This window comes from Myripristis murdjan, chromosome 7, assembly GCF_902150065.1.
Source record: "Myripristis murdjan chromosome 7, fMyrMur1.1, whole genome shotgun sequence".
In the NCBI taxonomy this organism is placed as follows: Eukaryota; Metazoa; Chordata; class Actinopteri; order Holocentriformes; family Holocentridae; genus Myripristis; species Myripristis murdjan.
In genome coordinates, this window is record NC_043986.1 from 16,083,890 (window position 1) to 16,098,889 (window position 15,000).

General features: G+C 43.7%; 1 protein-coding gene across 1 annotated transcript in view; it reads right to left on the bottom strand.

Annotated features, from left to right (window-relative positions):
* The window catches only part of LOC115361633 (ERC protein 2-like), a 159,653-nt gene that overhangs the window by 594 nt on the left and 144,059 nt on the right, over positions 1–15,000 (bottom strand). Inside the window, exon 19 of the mRNA XM_030055142.1 lies at positions 1–53. This exon is cut by the window's left edge and continues 594 nt beyond it. The gene's annotated coding sequence lies outside the window, so the exon portion shown is untranslated. The remainder of the gene's footprint in view (positions 54–15,000) is intronic.

The following is a 15,000-nucleotide window of genomic DNA, read 5'->3' on the forward strand; positions in this document are numbered from 1 at the left end:
GTGTGCACGCAGTTGAAGCTCTTGAGCCTCTTGGTACCTGGCTCCACAAGCAGCTGTGGAAAGAAACAGCGAGGAAAAGCATTAGTGTGAAAGGTCAGGCATAAAGAATGAGAAAAAAAAAAAAAAAAAAAGAACACGCAAACCCATATGGGGTTATAAAGTGGGCAAAAGATGCATATCCTCTCTAAGCAAATTGTTTTTATCGCCTCAGTTATCTCCAAACAGGTTACATCATGCAGTGACATCGCCTTGGCAACGGAGAGAGGCAACTCAGATACTCAGGTCCACTGTAGATGTTTGGGGGTTTTCTCAGCTATAGCTTGACCATTCTGTTCCTCTAGCTGTCTGGCGAGCCTCCAGAGCTCCTTAAGAATGCCTTAAACGCCCTTGGCATTGGCCCAAACATCAAGTGCTCATTTATAACAAACTCTATCGGAATGTGTCTGTTATTCAGGCCGGAGAGCAGTCAGCAACAAGCTCGCCACTTTCCTGAAGGTTAGGTTGGGGAAAAAGAGAAAAAAACAACAATGATGTATGTCCAGCAGGATGGGGGCGCCTCATTGGCTGAGCAAACAGGCCTCGAAATAACCACCAATCACCGAGGACGTTATCGTCACTCAAGAGAGGACAGGGCGAAAGCACTCTTAATGTAAACTTGTTCTTTTGTTTGTGGAGGATCGGGGGGAATACCAGAGGACTACTGACATGCACAGGTAAAGCTTCAAGATTGGAGAAGACTGTAAGGAGTACAGCCAACCATGTGTGAAAACTGTTGACATCCTGATAGAAAGGAGATGAACACTTTAATGCTAGTAAATTGACAGAACTGTTTTTTTTCTTTATTATAGAGCAAAATGTCAAATCCTGTGGAATTTGTCCAGATCTGCAGGGCTGGTCACATGCTTTCTGTCTCCCTCTCATTCTCTGTGCTGATTGGCTGCTGAGCTAAGAAGGACCATCATCCATTACAGCCAGGAGTAAATAAACAGCCACAGCAATTAAAACAAGTGCCATCATTTGTTATGCAACACCGGGTACGTGCATGTGTGTGTTTATGTGTGTGTGTGTCTGTGTGTGTGAGAGTACAAATGTGTGTTTGTGCATGTTTGCGCTCACATGTACATGCTTGTGTGTATAAATTTGTGTATGTGTGTTGGACGCCATTCTCAGGTTTCTCTGCCGTCGTCTGCACTTTAATTAATGATTGTGGGGCCAGAGAATCAACAAATAGGGCCCCTGGCAGGGTATAATGGAGAGCACGACCTGCCTGTGGATGTGCTGGAAGACCGCTCCTCTTTCTTCTCTGTCAACACCTCACTACTTCCAGACAACAGACGCATTCACTACACAAACTCACATGCGACGCCTGCATTCATGTTGCTAATGAGGAAGTGTGTCTCTCTATGCGGTCAAGTATGTGTGTATACTTATCGGCCTATGATTATCTCACATGTCAACATGTTGTGACAGAGTGTTAAAATGATATAGTAGTTTATGGATTTTTTTTTTGTTCCTGGGCTATAGTACTGCATTTATGCATGCTACATCTATGAATCTATTATAATATAGCAAAACATATTGTGGTCCGCCTATGTATTGTGGATAATTTGATGAGGTCAAATGACTCCAAAGCTGTGCCAGAAGCTTCTTCTATCCAAAGGTGATATTCAACAATTTTCTATGTCATCAGGTGCCAGTAAAAAAAGCTAAATTCACATATTATGGTCTGCACACAGCGATGCCAAAAATATTAAAAACTGCACTGAAAAACTAGCATGAAATTAATGACTGTTTTAACAAATGAATTTGCACTGGAAACAACTGAAATAATCTTGTCCCACTGAGTTTTTCCACTTGTTTAAAGAAAAGTAAGATTTTAAATCTCATTAGTGCATTAAATGGTTCCCACAGACCAATATTTTTGCAGATTTTGGAATGATGTGTGATATAAAATAAACTTGCAGATAAGTCTTTGGGCACTTATATATAAAGGCATGTGTAAACTTGACGAGTGACTCCATTCATTAAATAAAGACTGACGCTGTGCAGCAGTCCTGTTGCATCGGGACTGCATGGGTGGGGAGTGTGGTTAAATGAGCATCTCATACTGTGAAGTGACCTGTAATCCACCAGGGGATGGATACTGATAAAGCTAAAACATTAAAATTTGACACTCACTCCCACACAACAGATGCAACCCAGCCCTTCTCACATTTTGCTGCTACTGTAGGTTTACAAGTGATATTCATTACACCCGACCTATTTTCTCTATGTAGGAGTCTTTTCAAAAACAGAAGACGAATGAAAAATGAATGCACTTTTGCTAATGAATTTCCTATGCAAATCACACACACACTTGAAGATTAAAAGTAGGCTAGTTTCTTTTGAAAATAGATTATGTACAGTGTTCCTCTTTGGTGCTTTGTTGTGTATTATGATTGTTGTTTGCACTGTTCTTTGAAAAAAAAAAAAAAAGCTGCTGCATGCATACATTTTCAGACACGGCAAATGATCTCGAGTGTTTCCATCTCTCCCTCACACCATTCTGCCATCGTCTCTCTCTGACTCCACCATCAGCCATTCCTATCTTCCACTCCCCCCATAGCCCTCATCCTCCTCCACTCTCAGCGTGCTTGATGGTGGGATCAAAGCAGGGTGAGCCCTTTCTCAAATTAATACTGGTTTAGCTTGCCACTGGAGACAGGCGAATGATTGACTTGTCATGCTGCAAGTGTCCAAAGCAAAAGCAGTGTGAGGCCTGGTGGAAGCCAAAAACCATTTACACTGCCTGCTGCTCCTAAGTTAATTAAACAACATTTATATTCTTTTTAAGACTGACGGGCTAGTATTGTGCATCTGCATGCAAACTTAGTTCAGAATAGTTCTGGATTCTGGTAAGCAAGCTAATTGACAATCATGCAGAGAAAAAAAAAAAGCTTTCAAATTGAGCTTTAAAGTAAGTGAGTTATGTCTGCTTAATCTCTCCTTTGGAATAGGCTACCTGCATACCCACCGAGCAAACCAGTCTGTCTTTCTACCCATCTGTCCGTCTTTCTACTTGCTGTGTGTTGAGCATTGGATGTCAAGCCTGGGAGTCTGGATGTGAGCAAAGCAGTCTGCCTGGCTGAGCCCCTTCTTGTCTCTAAGTGGTACTAATGTAAACTGCTTGTTAAAAGGATCCTTGCAGAGTTTGGGGACCACCAATGTTAGAGCTCCACTCTTTCACTCGCAATTATCCTATGATTCTCGTTCTTTCACTCCTAGAGAAAAAAGAGAAACACACCAAATTAAATTACCGGTACAAAGTCACCCCCCCTCACTCTGCCAAGAGGGGAGATGTAAAATAAGCCATTCGGCGGGATGAAGGGGCAGACATTGATGGTGAAACGCAGAGGGAGAGAGAGGTGACAACTAGCAACTGAGCCGACTCTTTCCCACTATTTTGTCTATCTACATTCCTAAATAAATGAAAGAGAGGCACCTACAGACATTTTCCTCCTGGCAAGAACATATCTGAGATGCTTTGTGGATGCAGATGTGGTTATGGATGGCAGAAAAGATGTCATGCATCAGATAGGCTGGTTTAGCGGGTCAGATTTAACCCTGAGCGTTTCTGATGAAAAGCCTTGTAGTCAAGCTCATGACAATACAAATTACTATTCTTATCATCTGCCTGATTTACTGAATGCAGAGCCGAAGGATATTATCATAAACAATGATGATTCATTTCAACACTTTCAGTGCTGGTAACACACAGCTCCTCTATCTCAGTGCAGTGCTGAAGGCACTAACTTACAGCAAATGTGATAAAGAGCACTTAAAATTTGGTCCAATTCCAAGTATGTCATAGATCTAAACTCACTTATACCTAACAAGTACACAGAGATACACGAGATAGGTAAAAAAAAAATAAATAAAAAAAAAATCACATAACAGGAAAACCTTAAATTTTCATCAAAAACAACTGTTTCGCCATAAACACACATAAGCAATACATCCAAATCTGTGCACACATGGACATCCAATCATTTTGAAACCATAGCATTTTTAAACCTTAAAAATATGTTCTACATCAAGCTGTCCCGGGAAGAGAGAACATCTCCGCGTAACAATTGCTTCAAGAGCTTACTCTTTCTTCCCTACTTTTCCCCCTTTTTCCCTCTTCCTTTCTTTTTTTTCTTTTACAACTTCCTCCTGGTTGGACCTGCAGCTCTAACCCAAACAAAACTCCATTTTTTAGTTATTGGCCCTCATGGCATGTAATGGAGAATCAAGCTAATTATCCCTACAGCTGTTTTCACTTGCTTTTTATGTAAGCAATACCTGGCTGATCCAGAGAGCAACAGTGAGGCCCTTCTTAGCGCTCCAGGCCTCCAGGCCGGCTGGAATTAGAGAGCAAAATGCCAGTTCCACCCCCCACCCCACATACTGCTCGCACCCCTGAACCCACCTCCCAACGCAGAGCCCAACCCAACCCAACCAAACCCACCCAAAACCCCCCACATGCTCTAAACCTCCATTTCCACTCCCTTACACACCTCTCAGACCCACCCTTTGATGTAACAAAACCACCATTCAACAATTAAGATGGATCTGTGCGAGGGGGACTGATTTCCTTCCACTGACACTCCCTGACGATTAATGGAGGTAGCACAGGGTGTGGCCTGGATTAAACTGGAACCATCTCTTGCTGTCACAGGACCAGAAAGAGAGGGAGAGAGGGAGGGAGGGAAAGAATTAAATTAGAGCAGGGAGGGGAAGAAAGACAGAGGGGGTAAAAGCAGAGAGCGGGAGACGGGGGGAAAAGAGTGAAAGAAAACAATCCCTCACTGGCTAATTACATAATTTCCTTCATCTGAGCAAACACACGCTGGGTGAACGCAAGCGTGAGTGAGTCTCACAGATGCCAAGCCAAGAGGTGCTGAGGAGAGCTAGCAACACACTCTACAGCTACTCACTAGCAATGGGGAGCCACTGCCACAAGGTCATTTAGCAAATTCTCAAAGGCAACATTATCTCTAACTTTTACAGGGACTAATAGCATTTGTATTATTGATGTTCCCTTCTCTGATAATCTCTGGCCACAGTGACTTAATGCAGATAGACAACTGTTGGTATAATATTTCCCTCATACCAGCCCATTCCTTTTAGTACCCAGAATCTGTTCAGTGCAAGCACCACTAGGTGGAGTTGACTGTTGATGTAAAAATGTCACTTGTATCAAACTCATTAAACTCCCATAGAGAAGGAGCAGTGAATCAGACAGTGTATGTTTCACATGTGCCATTCCTAAGCTTTCTTCTTGTTCAAACCTTACTTCAGTCGTGTACTTTTTTTTTTTTATCCCTCCCATCTGGATCTGCATAGTTCTGTTTTCTCAGTTGTTGCTCCCTAGTTCCTCCTTGAGATGACATCTGGCTTAAAATCAACAGAGACAGAGAGATGGCGACATAGAGAGGGAGAGAGAGCGAGAGAGCGAGAGAGAGAGAGACAGAGAGAGAGACTAGTAGCAGTTTCATTACCTCTATTACTTCAACTAAATTACAGTAAAGACACTGCCAGCTATGAAAAATAAAAGACTAATCCCCCTCCATCTCTCTCCCTCTCCCTTTCTCTCTTTTTGTCTCTAATCCTGTGAGGAATGATAGAGGGCTCTCTGTAGGATGGTGGTGAGTTCCCTGAGCCCAGCCAAGGTGTGCCAATGTACAACTGATACGGGTGGAATCTGCAGCACCGACTCCTTCTGTGGAGGTTGTTTTGACATAATTTATACACATACCCATGCACCCATGCACCAACGCACAAATACGTATGTTTGCACAAAACTGTAACATAGACATATACACATACATTTGTGCATGTACACACACACACATACAGAATCACACACTTCAGAGAGAGCAGGCGAAGAGGTATTTTTGGCAGGACGTGTTCAAATATTCATTTATCACTTGCAAGCCCTGAGGCAAAAAAGAAACTATGTTCATAAAAGTGCATAATGTTCATGCAGGTCCAAAATACAGGTTAGAGCAACAACAATAAAAGGTGCATGGAATTTTATCTCTGCATTTCTCAGTTTTCTCTTTCCCCCTCTTCCCTCTGCTCCCCCTCAGTTGGTCTGACAGTCTTAGCTCTCAGAAGTTTTTCTCTGACTAATCTCTCTCATTTACCCCTTAAAGCCTTTATTCTTTTTGTTTTCTTATCACCAGCTTCCAGTCTTTCCTTCTCTTTCCCTCTCTCGCACTCTAAGCACAGTATGAGTGGCAGTGTTTATGTTATTGAGAGAGATGTGTAGAGCTCTACCAGCTGCATGTGTGCGTTGCAGAGTACGCCTGTGCATATAACCTTGTGCTGTGCCAATTTATCACAGTGAGAATGGTGTGGGGATCCTGGTGAGCTCATGTCCCATAACAGGGCCTTGACCTGGAGCTAAACCCAGAAGCAGAGCAGCAGAGGCCCATCAGAGAGCCATCAGAGCCTGGGCCACGGAGCCCTGAATGTGCCTGCATCCTGACACCAGCGCAGACTCAGCCAGGCAGGGGAGACGAGTGAAACCTGAGCCCACATTAAAGCACCTCCATCAGGTAGAAGATCAGGGGAGGCCTCCATGCTCTGGGGGTCTACGAGGGTCCGGGCCTCTGAGGCCCTATCTCACCCCCATCTGGAAAGAGAATCTGAGGGTAGTCTGATGGTCTGATAAGAGGCCACGCAGAGTGACACGGTAACAGCCAACAGAAACTCTCACCCCTGTTCTCAAAAGAAAAGGAAAAAAAAGAGGAGGAGAGGAGGGGGTTGCACTATAATACGAGCACAGCTATGGTGCACTGTCATGGGAGTCGGGGTGAGGGGGGTCGGATGCACAGCGGTGTTCTCTTTGCTTTGAAGGTTCGACCCAACGCCCTGATATGTATGCACAGGCACTAAGAGGCATGCGTTGAAACACATGCACACATGCGTTTAAGCGTTCTCTCCTGCGTTCTTCACTCTTACTGAATATAGACATGCACATGTATATACACACACACACACACACACACACACACACGTATATGGGGAAAGGAAGTGGCTCTCGTTGACATGATGTCATAATTCATATTTCCAGTTCATATGGGAAGAATCTAAGTTTCCATGCTGGAGATACAATGTGGGCTGGAGTCAAGGCCTTAGTCCTGGAAACAGGAAATGGACAGAGAGCAAGGCAGCTGGTTAAAGCCTACAGTGCATATACAGTAATGTTATAGAGACAAATTTTACTCCACACCAGTGTTTTTCTGTGGATGTGTGTGTGTGTATGTGTGTCACGATAGAATGAGAGGACGTACTGCTCCTCTCATTCACGCTGTCATCTATCCATTGTTTTCTGGGGTGCTATGAATGCTCCACCCACCTCCTGATGTCTTTTCAAGATGAGAGCAACTACACTGACCCATCAGTTTCTCAATCCTGACCTAACCAGTCTCTTTCTCTCTTTCACTGCCCACAGACTCATTTTCCCCTGACACTGTATCCCCATCGATCTTTTCAAGTTCAATTCTCTTTCATTCCTCACTTTTTTTATTCCGCGCTAAAGATACGTCTATCTTTTTCTATGCAAGTGTGTGTGTGTGTATTTCTTTGCATGTGGATTCATATGTGTGTTTATTGCATGTGTTGTTGGATGTTTGAACAATGTTTGACTATAAAGTCTATTCAGGAGCAACTCGCATTCAACTGAGGTGGAGTTCAGATAGAGATCTACAAAGTCGGCAATGTATTTAGTCATTAAAAATCAAACCCTCTCTGTAGTCCAGTGCTTGCTTTGGGTGGAATTTTGTACTCTGTTCTCTTTTTATAGGTGTGTGCCTTTGTCTTGCACACTAGGTTTCCTTGCACTCACCTCCCATTTTCATCCCCAAATGAATACAAAGTAGAGCTACAAAAAGGGGGTGCAGATGGAATCCGAGACACTGAACGATAAAGTAAAACATGACATTGAGTGGAAGTGTGGGAGTGTGTGTGCTAGCTCAGCTGCAGTGCGGTGGTCAATACTAGGTAAGTCTGGTCTCAGGAAGAGCCAATCATCTCATTGGTTGTGTGTCTGGTGCTCCTGAGGTCAGTGTAGCCTCAGGGCGTAAGATAAAAAATACAGGCTAGACTGAGGGAGGGAGGAGGGAACACAGTCGCTGGTGGTCCACGAGCGGTCTCTGCTGCAGCCCTGCTTTTGTGTTAGAAAGCAGGAAGCAGGAGTAAAAAAAAAAAAAAAAAAAAAAATACTATGATGTCCTCCATGACTGGTACAAGTCCTCCTGGCTATAATGGCTTTTTTTTTTTTGTTTATTTTTAAGTCTCAGACACTGCTGCGTCAAGCTTGGGACTTTTTGGTGTGTTAGTGGGATAATCAGTTTCATATTGTGGACACTGGATTGTTAACATCAAATCATTCCCCACAGGTTTGTCAAATCTGTCCCAGTAGACTCCCAGACACTCCCAGAGAGTGACGCTTGAGGCCTGGTTCGCCTGGTTGGTGATGCTGTGGTGAGTCAGTCAGTTGTATATTCAAAATGCTGGATCCCAGTGTCAAAATCGATGATTACCAAATTTTGTCCAAAACAGGCTAGTGGAAGCTCTGAAATGGTGTCTCTTCCCCGGTCTTTGCTCGTGTGGGCCAGTTTTGCACAGCACTACCTGTAGCCACAAGGTGCTGAGGACTGCCCCGCTCAGATGCCAGAGGACGACTTAATCCAGTTTTAAATGACAGCGCATTCCTCGCTTAGTCAGAGTCCTTAATTCAACATGAATGTTAGCTTATATGGAGTGAGGTGTATTTGTGCAAGTGTGTGTGTGTGTGTTTATGTGCATGTGTGTGTGTGTGTGTGTGTGTGTGTGTGTGTGTGTGTGTGTGTGTAGGCAGGCCAGGCTGTGGGGTCCAATCGCCAGCAGGCATGTAGTGGGGCACAGGGTGGGGTGAGAGGAGGAAGGATTGGGGAGGGAGGAATGTTTTTTGGGGGGGAATTACCCGCCTTCGCAGCTGCACCTCAGGGTAGAGGGATGGTGTGTGGGTGGGGGGTTGAGTTCAGGTTTTGGACGTTACATGTCTATGAGAGAGAGAAGGAGAGAGAGAGAAGGAGAGGGAGAGGGAGAAAGAGAGCAAGGATGTGAGTATGGAAATATGGGAATGTGGGGAGAGGGTAGCGGAGTTGGGGGGGCGCATAATATGATGGTGTGGGACAGAATACAGACGTACCACACACACACACATACACATGCATGCACACACACACTTAAGTGAAATACAGTAAGATATCCAAGCAAGTTATGATTCCAGAGTCTTTTGTACATGAAAATGGTCCTCGAGCGCACTGCAAGCCCTTAAGTATGCCAATATTTCACTACACTCTGAACCACTGACACCCCTTGTGCAACCATCTAGTACCTTTAACAACCTTTGGAGCACTTTGCACAACACTGTGGAAGGCCCCGCAAATGAAACTTAAAGGGAGAAACCGTGGATCATAAATAAGCATCGTAGAATGTGACAGAGGTCTGGCTCTGGGCGCAGATAGAGAATAAATAATCCTCATTAGTTGTGACAGAGAGACTCATAGCTGTGTGTTATTTACTGCCAAAACACACTGTACCCATTAAACAAGTGCTGATAGAGCCATCCACGCTGATAGCATTAACTCTAACACGTAAGACGTAGCCTAGCTGTGGGATTAACAGAACTGCTTATGATGCTCTGGCTAGCGCTAGCAAGCCTAATGCACTTTGTTTATGATAGCTAAGGATGATAGAGTCCGGCGCTGGGGCTGGACTATATGTAAACCTGTCCTCACTCTGTTTATGCAAGCCCATAACGCAGAATATTGATGTGCTGGCGAACTCACTCTGTGGATCATTTTTCAGCTCATTCATTCATTCATTTAACTTGGATAACTTCAGTTCATGACAAAAAATCTTACAAGCAACTTAATTACAGCAGGACAGATAAACAGATGCTGATATGTTGCACTAAAATTGACCTGTGAAAAAGTGATTTAGTGAAGCGTGTGCAGACTCCCAGCAACTCGTAAAAAACTTGGAGGTATGAAATATTTGAGTATGTGCATGTGTGTGTGTGTGTGTGTGTGTGTGTGTGTGTGTGTGTGTGTGAACTTGGTCCATTTGTCTGGGTGGTGCTGGGAATAGTATCGGCTTAAGGCTGAAAGAATTCAGGCCTCCCAAGCAAGGTCATGTGCTGATGTTTAGTAGGAGCTTTCTCAGGTCACAGACCGAGACTTTCCACCATCACTCACATTACCCTACATCTATGAGCAGCTCTATTTTAACTGGCATATCCCACATCTCTCCCCCAATTTGCTGTAATGACAGGTGACAACCCTCTCGGTCTGTCTACCTAGAAGAAGAAGTCAGTCCAAATAGTTGCTGGACATGTAATTGACAAAGAAAAGCATGGGACCTTGAGGTGGTGTCACTGGGCAAAAACTACATTCTGTATCTTAATTTTGAATTATAATTTTGACCTCTTGAGAGTTACTAGAAAGCACTTAAATGTCCAATAATAGTTTTTCTTTCTTTTTTTTTAATTTTTATTTTAGGTTAACACTCTCCATTAAATCAATTGAAAGACGTAAACACCCAAGGCTAGAGAAATATACCTGTTGAAAATATTGTAGTTAATAATATTACTAAAGTGGTTTGGTCTTGCACTCAAACCTACCGAGTGTGTGTTTTGACTGAGATGTGATAGCTATGTAGGATGATGTTTCTACGGTTAGACCAGCCAACTGAGCGGTAAGTGAGCCCAGCAGTAGTTGAGCAAACCGGGCTTGCTCCCAGGGGGTGTGAGGCCTGGCCTGGCTGCATCCACTCCGCTGCTTGGCATGGCATCAACTAAAGCTCACCATACAGTGAAGCTCGGCAAAACAACACCGCGATTCTGATTTTCCACTCTTTTCCGCCCCAATAGAAAACATTTCACTCAATTAACTCAATTAATAGCTTCCTCGTCTCGTCTCCTTGCCTTGTCTCTTCGACTCCTCTCTTTCCTCTCATTGTCATGTCAGGTTTGCAGAACAGAGCAGCACATTTAGCATAGTTCAGCTGACCACAGTAAATTGGGATCAGCCTCTGTAAAGGAGCAACATGTGTGTGTGTGTGTGTGTGTGTGTGTGTGTGAGAGAGAGTGTGTGTGTGTGAGTGTGTGTACATGGATAGAGTTTCACACAGATAATTAGAGTGTGTCTCTCCCCACCTGGACACTGAGACATGTTCAACGGCTCAGACAGACACACCCAACCACCTGTAAGAAATAACACACTACTGTCAGACTGTCACAGACTGTCAGAGCACACACACACACACACAGAGAGAGAGAGAGAGAGAGAGAGAGAGAGAGAGAGAGAGAGAGAGACTAAGACAGAGGGAAAGAAACAGGCAGCTGTACAGTTGAGGCATAAGGTGTCATTTCAACCTGGTTTTCACCAAACAAGGCTCCTATCCGCAATCCAATTCTGTAACACTCACACACCACACATACTCAGGCAAAAATAACAAAAACTAAAGCCCATTTCTTGTGTTTCATCAATTACGCCTCAGACAAGTGTAGATACAGTGATAAATGAGAACAGCCTACAGTGCTGCCCTAACTAATTCCACACATACCTCTGCACAGCTGTGATTTAGTGACAGCACTGGCTTGCCATTGACTCCGAATGGCTACGACTAAATGCAACATCTTTCATGTTGAATATTACACAAGACATCTCCATCCAATTTAAAGGAACAGTTCACCCAAATAAAAAAAAAAAAAGTATGTATTTCCACTTACATTGTGTGCATAGTGATAGTCTGTGTGATTTGGTGTGGTTTACAGTCTGCCAAGATAATGGGGAAGGATGGGTGTTCTTCTGTGGATCTCAAATGGTCAAACGCTGTGTGAGAACAGCAATAGCTGTGTCCAAAAACAATGACACAGACGCCTGACATAATGCACAGCCCTTGGGGGCAAAGCGTGTCTTTGGATCTGTTTCATGCTAAAAAAGGACCAGCAAACTGTGTCTGTCTGCTCTTTGTAAGTGGATGAATACAGTTTGCTGGTGTTTTTCAGCAGGAAATAGCATCCAATTAAACTCTTTGCCCTGTGAGGGCTGTGGATTATGGCGGTTGTCCACATTATTGTTTTTAAAAGTATTTCCACATGCACATTTTTGACAGTTTGAGCTCCATAAACATATAATACAACACAATACCCATCCAGTCCCATTGCAATGGGGTGCTGGGCAACAGAGAGGACTGCAGTAGATTGAAAACCTCACTGAATCACACAGAAACTATCTGAATGGAGAAGACTGAGCTAAGGAAAAGTGGGAAAACGTCTTATCTTGTACTTTACGTGAACTGTTCCTGTAAGACTTATGTCATCTCATGAGTACATTCTGAGCACATACGGAAACACGGCACATGTAAGAAAATGAGAGAACAATAGTGAAAAGACAGGGTGAGAGAGGGAAAGAGAGGCAGAGACACAGACAGAGAGAGAGAGGCAGACAGAGACTGATGTGAAAGAAGGTGTGTAATAACAGTGGTTAAGGCGAGCTCTTTCATTGAGTAAATCTGGTCAGGGCTATTTCACACTGTAGGAATCTCTTGTTGACCAGATCAAAGGCTCACCCTGAGACGGGGCATGCAGAGAGCGCAAGGAACAGGTGACAGCCCTGACACACACACACACACACATGGATAGAGGCATTCACACATGCATGCACAGAAATCCTCCCTCCTTACACACACATTTGGATGAACACACAGTGAGATCAGACAAGTAGGGAGTGACAGCTCCCTTTATGTGGAGATGAGCCTGTGGGGAACTGTGCTGTCCAGCCTTTCTGAGGAGGACTGCTGCAGGAACTCACAGAAAACCATACATCTATCATCTGAGCTTTGAAAACCACTTAAAGAGAGTCAACACAGAACATCACAGCACACATACACTCGGTACACACACACACACACACACACCAGGAACTGAATGGGTATGACAAAGTACATCCAAACTGTACATATATGAGCGTGACATGTACCATATGAGTAGGACACTGATGAGACTAACACATGTACAAGTGGACATCTAGCTAAGCATGTTATAGGAAGCATGTGGGACTTGAGCGCAAGCTTATGATGGATGGATCTAATATAGAGCGGGCCATATCCAGAGGGGGTGAACATAAGGCTATGTCATCACTGGCCCATCTCTCTCCATACCTTCCATCACTTTTCACTCCCGCCTATAAACAGCAGGATGGGGGATACAGTAACTCCCACACACAAGGACATACAAACACGCACACACAAGGACACGTGCACACACAGAAGAGCGCACAGAGACACTCAGGCATGTGTGCACACAGGCCCACTCATTTAATTACAATAGCGTGCAGACACAGACACAAACACACATATGTATACATGCACGCGTGCGCATACACAATAACCTTTTCACAAAGAGAAATTAATCCCGGGTGGTCTCAGACATTGTGATGTTTCCACTTGAGAAGGCTCTGGTTTTGAAATCACGCAATCCAGTTACATACTGGCTTCATACACATGCTGAATTTGTACACATATGTACGTAGCAACGATAAAAATGAAAGGGAAAACCAAGGCCTCCATGATGGCTACATCTGCATACACGCACACACGCGCATACAAACACGCACGCAATCTAACTTCTTTTTTCCATCCCGACTGCTGTCAAACTAAGATGCAGTGGTAAGGCTCCACCTTAAGGCTTTTTGCACACCAAGTCTGTATTCTCATCTGAAATTGTTCCACATTTAAAAATAAATATGACCTCATGTTGTGTCAATCACGTTGACACACCAACTCCGACACTTTCATCCGTCATCAAAGTTTTCACCACAGGTTGTTTTTTTTTTTGTTTTTTTTTTTCAACTAGCTTAATAAATTGCTGGAACAATTTAATAGACTGTCAAGAAAGTGTAGACACTGTGTGCACAAACTCGGCACTGAGGCAGCTCAGCCATTACACAACACTGGATCTACAGAGACACAGCATTGAAACACTGATACTATCAGCTCAGCAGAAAAGACCGATAAACAGACTGATCACAGGACACCTGCTGACCAGGATCATGTCTGTATGTCACAGTGTTTTGAGGCTTTGCCCTGGGTATCTGTGGATCCAGCTGAAAGGGTGATCGCCATAGAAACTGAAATGAACCCATACAATTTCTAGAGTGATCACCTACTGTGCACTTTTCCTTGCTACTCTTGACGCCATCTCAGGATTGGAAAGAGCAAATGTTTTCGTTTTGTCTCATAATCCGAATTTTCACAACAAATAGAATCATAAAACACATCAGACTCAGTGTGTAAGGTTTCTCTGCGTAACGATTTTTATCGAAAGATGGATTTAAAAAATGCATATGAAAAATACAGACTTGGTGTGCAAAAGCCTTTAAACATCTGCATTATGGCCAATAGCTTGAGCTGTTTTCATAGAATATGAGAAGATTACACAGAGCTAGGACGGCCCAATTACGTCCTTCACTTAAACACACCTCTGTACCAACACCTCTCTAATGATGATGGCTTAAACGCTTCCCACCAATAGAGCCCTTTCAGCAGCCCTAGGACTCTCTCACACACACAAACACACTTTGCTGGTATAGTTAAACACACATGCACACACACATTGACACAGATGCTGACTGTGTCAAATTGAATCCTTGTGCAAAGTGTAAAGAGCGTCGCTCCGCACCACAAAGGGCTGTCTGTGCGTGTTGGTGTTGGTGTGTGTGTGCGTGTATGTGTGAACAAACCCCTTGCTTGATGCAATCAGGTCAAGAATGGATCAGTACTATAACTGAGCAAGAGGGAGAAAGACAGTAAAAAAGAGAAAAACATACAAAACAAGGCATATAGAGCTCGACAAACAGAAAAAGAGAGAAATAGGGAGAGCGGGAAAGAAATAAAGTAGTGCCAGTTCTCCTCTCACCT